The following is a 7329-nucleotide window of genomic DNA, read 5'->3' on the forward strand; positions in this document are numbered from 1 at the left end:
GAACCCTGATTTTATTTTTCCTAGGTGACAATTGCAGGGAAAAAATACATCACTTGCTTGTATTGGACCACAAAAAAAGGGCGTAAATTCCGGGTGAGTAAAATTGGTGTTTTGGCAGTGGCTTAGAATTACATTGCCTTTGCAGCAAAAAGGTTTAAAGTGGCAGACCCCTATAAGACATTTTTAATTCACCATTGGGATTAAAGGATAATCTGTCCAATCTCATTAACACAATTTTCCTTATCTGTATTATGGTCTACACTTGGAGCCAACGGCTGGCATCTATTATTGGTTGCTGGTTTCACAGTCCTGCATTGTGTTGTGTATATAAAATAATTTTGCACTAAACAATGGACAGGGAATTCCTTTATTTCCTGAAGAATGTAGGAGCTGATTACTTCCTGTTTGAATTTGGGAATATTAACCTAGAATACAGTCTCTGTAAAGCCCCTGTGTAAACATATTGGATAGTAAACCAATAAAACAATATCTCTAGGTCACTAGGATTTACAATGCTTTGAGCAATTCTCTCTATTTACTGAATACCAAATCCTAAACTATAATGTTGTTTTCTTTATATTTTTGTTTCAAAGTACAGGTATGGCATCTGTTATGCTGAATGTTCGGGAGCTGGGGTTTCCAAATAAGGGATATTTCCATAATTTGGATCCTCATACCATAAATCTGCTAAAAATAATTGCAACAATAAATTAGCCTAATATGATTGATTTGTTACCAATATGGATTAATTAAGCTTAATTACAATCAAGTACAAGGTACTGTTTTATTATTACAGAAATATAGGAAAACATTTTTAAATTTTTTTATAATGGGCTCTATTAGAGATGGCTTTTCCATAATTTGGGGCTTTCTGGGTAACAGGTTTCTGGATAACGGATCCCATACCTGTCTTCATGTTAGAATTAAAGTTATAGTTCGCTGACTTATTGTCTTGTGTCTTTATATGGTCACCGGACCACCCCCTGTAACTTTTTAAACCCTTTAATGTACACCAAAATAAATAATGAAGACCAATGGAAAAGTTGCTTTGAATTGGCCATTCTATAACATACTAAAAGTTAAATTAAAGTTGAACCACCCCTTTGAGGTCAGGTATCGGTGTCTGGTGAGTTATTACTGTGATCATAATACAAAAGTAACAATACATTTGTAGCCTTACAGAGAATTTGTTTTTTATATGGGGTCAGTGACCTCCATTTAAAAGCTGAAAAGAGTCAGGCAAATAAGGCAAATAATTAAAAAACACAAATAATAAGAGATGAAAAACAATTGCAAATTGTCTCAGAATGTCACTCATAATACATAATACTAAAAGTTAATTTAACGGTAAACAACCCCTTTAAAGGGATGTATGGTCAAAAATTATAATTCCCCTTTGCCTTTGAGCAATGAATATACAGTAAGCATTTTTCAAATTGCAAATAATTATTTTTTATGAGCCAGTTTTGAATCGATCGCAATGAAATAAAATTCCCCACAGCGCTCAAAACCATCACCTAATTATTTGCAAATTTAAAAATGCTTATATTCATTCCCCCAAGGCAAAGGGGTATTATCATTTTTGACCATACATCATTTTTAATAGCCAGTTGCAATTAGTCTGCACCTCAGACAGTCATGCACAAACAGGGTCCGGGGGGTCCGGGGCCCATCGGGGCTGCTGTCTCAGGGCGCCCCTTGCCCCAGCCGCCGTGCTGCACTGCGATTGCGCGTGCATGCAATCAAGATTTTGCTGCTACCAGAAGATTATTTCTGCAGGGAGCGGGCCTGTCCCGGTGGGGCCCACCAGGTTTTTTCCCGGTGTCCCATCGGCCCAGTCCGGCCCTGTGCACAAATCACTTATTGCTTTGGGCTATGCCTGTGACTGTCAGAGAGACCTTGCACTTGTCCCCCATAGTGTAATATTAATGCTGCAATGCTTGTCATTAACTTGACTACATTGCTTTAACACCTTTCTGATTTTACATTTTCCTGGATTTTACACTGTTTTTTTCTGGTCCTCTGAAAAAACATGAATTGTGGGTTCTACTGTATTTTAAATGCTCTTATGTTTAAATTAGTGTTGAAAAAAGTAAAAAGCTGTTTTTATATCTTCCACTAGGGGGTGTTAAGCACTTATCCAGTAACTTAAACACTAAAAAACAATTAACACTATTATAAAAGACCATGGGACTAATTAATTCATTATTGTTATTTTTTCAAGAGCAGTTCCAATGGATGCTGCTTATAAAATCTTAGGAAAATGTTCCCATTTAAAAATGTATTCTCTGTACTGCAGCAAATCATTTTCTGAAGCCGTTCTCTATGCATGCAATTTGCTTGGTTACAAGTGTTAGTGCTCAGTGAAAATGAATCTACTCAGTGCTCAGAGCTTCAAACACATTCTTTTTTTAATGTGTTTATTGGTTAATTATTGGCTCCTTACATGTACAAGGAACATTTTTCCTCAGTTGGAAAAGTGCTGTTAAACAGTAGGAGACGTTCACACTGCTTGGAATCTTTCTGGATTCCCCATTAAGATCCGTTAAAACATCTGCCATGGAGTTTTGTGCTGTCTATACATTCAAAGAGCCTCTGGGTTGGTGTTGTAAACCTGATGTTAGATATATGGCTAATCCCTGTCCAGTCCTGTAGGCCTTTACTTTGGCTCTATATACAGGCCAAAAAGTTTTAACAACTCTGTCTGGAGTAACCAAGTCTGCCGCTAGAATTGACCTGTGTATGGAAATCTTTACTTATTGTGATTATACTCCTCCGTAACTTGGCAAGAAGGGCCAAAAAAAATGGGAGGACAAAAAGGAAAATTGGCTGTTCAGGAAAAGGTAACTTCTGCAGGATACGTAGGCTCATTTACCAGCACCAGACAAGTCTGCCCAGCAATAATAACCTATACCAATCAGCAATTTACTTTCATTTGTCTCAATGCAGAAAGCCGATCAAAGCTAAATGCTGATTGGTTGCAAAGCTGATTGGTTGATTATCACACCATGGCAACATGTCCTGGTATTGCTGCCTTATTGGCCCTCCACCCCAGCTGCAACCCCCTCCAGCCCCTTTGCCCGTACCCATGAGAGTCGGCCCACCGGCTTTTTTCTCGGTGTCCCACTGGCCCAGTCCTACCCTGATCAATGAAGTAACCCTATCCCTTAAGTTGAAAGACTGAGGTAGTTAATAATAATAATAGTAACTGATAAGGAAGTGCTATCTACTAAATTAAGCGCTAGTGCAAATAAATACTGTGAAATCAGTCAGCCGCAAAGGCTGGTGATAAAAAATAGTTGATTGTTCCTAAACTAAAAGGGAACATTACCCCACCAATTCATTCAAATTCCACCCCTTGATAGGCAAATTCATTCATTAATTAATTAACAAGGCTCAATTAATCAACAGAGTTAGCAAGTTAATGTTGCAATTAAATTCTACCGGTAAAGTGCAGTGCAATAAATAGGGTAAAAATTAAACTTGGTAATTAATTAACTAGTTAAAAAGGAGGAATTAAAAATTGAGCAAAAATTCAGTGTGGGTTAAAAAGTCATCCGGTCACAATCCATAGATAAAATTCATTGAAAATTGAAAAAATAGTGCGTGGAGTTGTCCCAAAAACTAACTGCCTATTTTTGTTTCTAAGGCCTGGGACACCACAAAGTAAAGGCAGGACAGGGTAACCGGAGCTGTGGCCTTGGTATTTAACTTGCCCTAGTAATTTAAAAGAGGCTAAATAAACCTAAAAAGCCACGGTCCCTTAGAACGGAAGGAAGATTAAGAAGTAGTAAAGAAAAGAGAATTAGACCAGAATTGCAACCCACATCCAGTATATTATAACCAGTTTCTTTCCCTAAGGGAAGTATTTCATCAGAATAAGAATATCCTATCAGGAGACCAATTTTCAAAGAACGCCGACGCGCGTTTCGCTTAGAAGCTTTGTCAAGGCGAAATACAAAGCTTCTAAGCGAAACTCGCGTCGACGTTCTTTGAAAAGTTTAGGAACAATCAACTATTTTTTATCACCAGCCTTTGCGGCTGACTGATTTCACAGTATTTATTTGCACTAGCACTTTACTTAATTTAGTAGATAGCACTTCCTTATCAATTACCATTATTATTATTAACTACCTCAGTCTTTCAACTTAAGGTTTGAATTAACTTGGTTTCGATATAGTATTAACTATTTGGTGGGGTTTCTTTCTCTAAAAAATTGTTAATCAGTTATCTCATCTGACTTCGTCAGACCTCTACCTATAGTTCAGGTTAAATAAGGATTACTGTATATACATATATATATATACATAAGGGTATACCAATTTGTGTTTATACTGTATCTCTGTAACCCTATCCCTGTCATCTTAGAAACTTGGTGTCCTGGTTACAGCATTACTTCATCCTCTGGACTTTGGTTCCTGTGGATAACAGTGATAACAAGCAAATGGTGAAATGTAACAAGAGTCATATGTGGACAAACATTTGCATAAAACTATAATCCTGCAGTAAAGTGAAAAATGTTTGCCATAAGGGAAAAACTATTTGCCTTTCCTATAAAAGTGCTGACAAAGGAATTGTTCGAGTGTAAGAAGGAATGGTTTTTATAAAAAGGAGAATGATAAATAATAGGGGAGACATTCTGTAATCTGAGGAAGGAAAATCAAGAAGTCACACAAAGATGCAAACGATGGGCAAGTGAAATGTATTTAGGGATGGACTGTAAGGATGAGCTGTCCTTTTCTGTGGCTACATTCTGTGTGAACAGCAGACATCTCATGGCTCTCTCACGCTGCTGTAAATCTGCATTCTGTTGTTCCTTACAGCAATTTATGGCTTTATTGCTTGTGCAGTTTGGAAGCTATTGCAGCTTTTGCTCCATGCAATGTGTAAATCTGGCCCTAATGATGCAGGAAGTGCAGCTGCTATTGACTTTCAGCTTGAGGGGGTTATTATTGCTGCTCTTTTTGCAGTCAGGAGCCAGTGTCACCAAACTGAATGCCTAGCTGGATGGCTAAAGTAAAATATGATAACTGCTAATAACTAAGGGATGTACAAGCTGTGGCCATCAAGCTGTTGAACTAGAAACACTGGTGGTCAGTCCAGAGGATGGGGATGAATATCCATATTTCCTCTATTCAGACCAAAGGGATCCATAAATATAATAATAATTCATGTACACTAGAGTTGTCCAGCTTGAAACCTTCCAGCCAGTTAACTACCCGCACCCCACTGCCTGGGAATACTGGCCGTTATAGGTCAATAACAGTTGAAGGAATCCTGGTTGAACATCCCTGATATGTAGTGATGGTCAAATTTATTCGACAGGTGCGAATATGCATGTTTTGCTGCCGGCGAACAAATTTGGGAATTTGCAGCGGAAAAAATTTTGACACCGGTGACGGTTCCGATGCCGGTGTCAAGGTTTTCCCGTTGCCGGTGACAATTTTAAATGCCGGCAATGATTAACGGACGGCCATTGACTTTAATCAGCGTTTCGTGAATTTTTCAACAGTTTTGCTAATTTCGCTGGAAATTCGCAAAATTCGTGTACGAAGCGAAACGGGACAAATTTGCGCATCACTACTGATATGTATACCAAAAATATCTGGCAATAATACAGTAATAATCTGTTCATTTAGCTTTTATCAATATATCCCCAAAGCCCATCTCACCCCCGCTCTGATGATTACAGGGAATCTTGTTGCCTGCAGGAAATCTGCCCTCCCTGTAGGCAACAAAACACCTAAAATACCTTTCAATTGCATTGAACCAGAATCATTGGAGGAAAAACATTTTTCTGCAATTAAGCCATTCAAATATTTTATCTGCAGTGATACCTGTTCACCACAGTTATTATTTAGGATGCTTCATCACCTAAAGGGTAATACAGACAAAATACTCTGTCTAACTTGTGTGCAAGTAGTGGACTGACCAAAGTTCTATTCTATGAAACCTAAGGTAACAATAAATTGACCAGTCCAACATAGTGTTCAAATGAACGGCCCAGAGGCCAAATGAAGGCCATACGTGATATGGTTGCCTATCTATTGTTCTGTGCTGAGGCTTCTTTTCACTTCCCCATGTACCATAAATAGGGTGATGGTGCATCATTGGTTGATATGTGCAATCCTGGTTAATTGAGGAACTGACCAATGCCCATAGTACATAGATATTGGTCAAGATCATTGGCCCACTCTGTCTTTTGTTGGTATGTGAATGGGCAGCTTTATTGCCCGTCCAAAATCAAATGGGCTAAATATGGCAAATCAAGATATCTGTATGTCCTTCCGTCTGCCTAGACCTTCAAAAGCTGCTCTTTATGTCAACATTTTTACCACATTTTTCCCGCAATGCAGCACAGGGGAAGAGATGGAAAGCATTGGACTAGTGCAGAATGCAGCTCTCTGTAGATCCTTATCAATTAACCTGATATCTACTTTGCCGTTGAGGGTATTATTGTCCACTGAAGCCCAATAAAGCAACAGTAACAGATAAATGTAAATACAAAGGAATACATTACTACACAGACCATAATTTGCTTTTAGGGTACTGCCACACCAGAATCAGCCACTGTGTCAGCCTGGGTGCAGGCAGCACACGGAGCAGATTTTACTCCCCAAAATGCATGAGTGGCTTCTGGTGCAGTCACAGGGTTAGGCTAATTCAAGCCTAGGGGCTGATTCTCTATCTGTGTTTATCCGCTGACCGAGAATTTGTCTGGTGTGGCAGTACCCTTAAAGGGCATCTGTTGGGCAAAAATATTACCAACCAAAGGTGTGGGCTAATGGAGCCCGCACATTGATTGGGGGTAACAGTAGTTTTTTGGGTTTTTTTAATTGTCCCCTGCCAGCGCTAGGCCATCTGCACTTGGCGGGAGCTGCAGTGTTATGACACAAATCTGATTTATCCTTTATTTAATCCTTTTTGTAACAATCCTTATGGGATAGGCACCAAGCACATAGGAAAATCACCAGTAAGCTAGATTGCTGATAACTGTATTTCCCAATATTTACACTTTTAAAAGAGAACTAAACTCTGAGCAGCTGCTGAGAAGCTAAGCTTAGGGGTCGTCACAAATTTTCAAGCAGAAAATGAGGTTGGCCTGTAATATAAGCTGATGCTACTGGGCTGATTATTACATTTTCATGCTAATTGCACTGGTTTCTGTGCTGTCATGTAGTAATTATCTGTATTAATTATTAATCAGCCTTATATTGTGCCATTTATATTCTATGTGTACTATATAATCAGCACAAAAGAAGATGGGGAACTACTGGGGCATCTTTGGAGACACAGAAGCCCAAAGCTAGTACAGAAGCCTAAAGTATA

The sequence above is a fragment of the Xenopus laevis genome, chromosome 5L (assembly GCF_017654675.1).
Source record: "Xenopus laevis strain J_2021 chromosome 5L, Xenopus_laevis_v10.1, whole genome shotgun sequence".
NCBI classification, from domain to species: Eukaryota; Metazoa; Chordata; class Amphibia; order Anura; family Pipidae; genus Xenopus; species Xenopus laevis.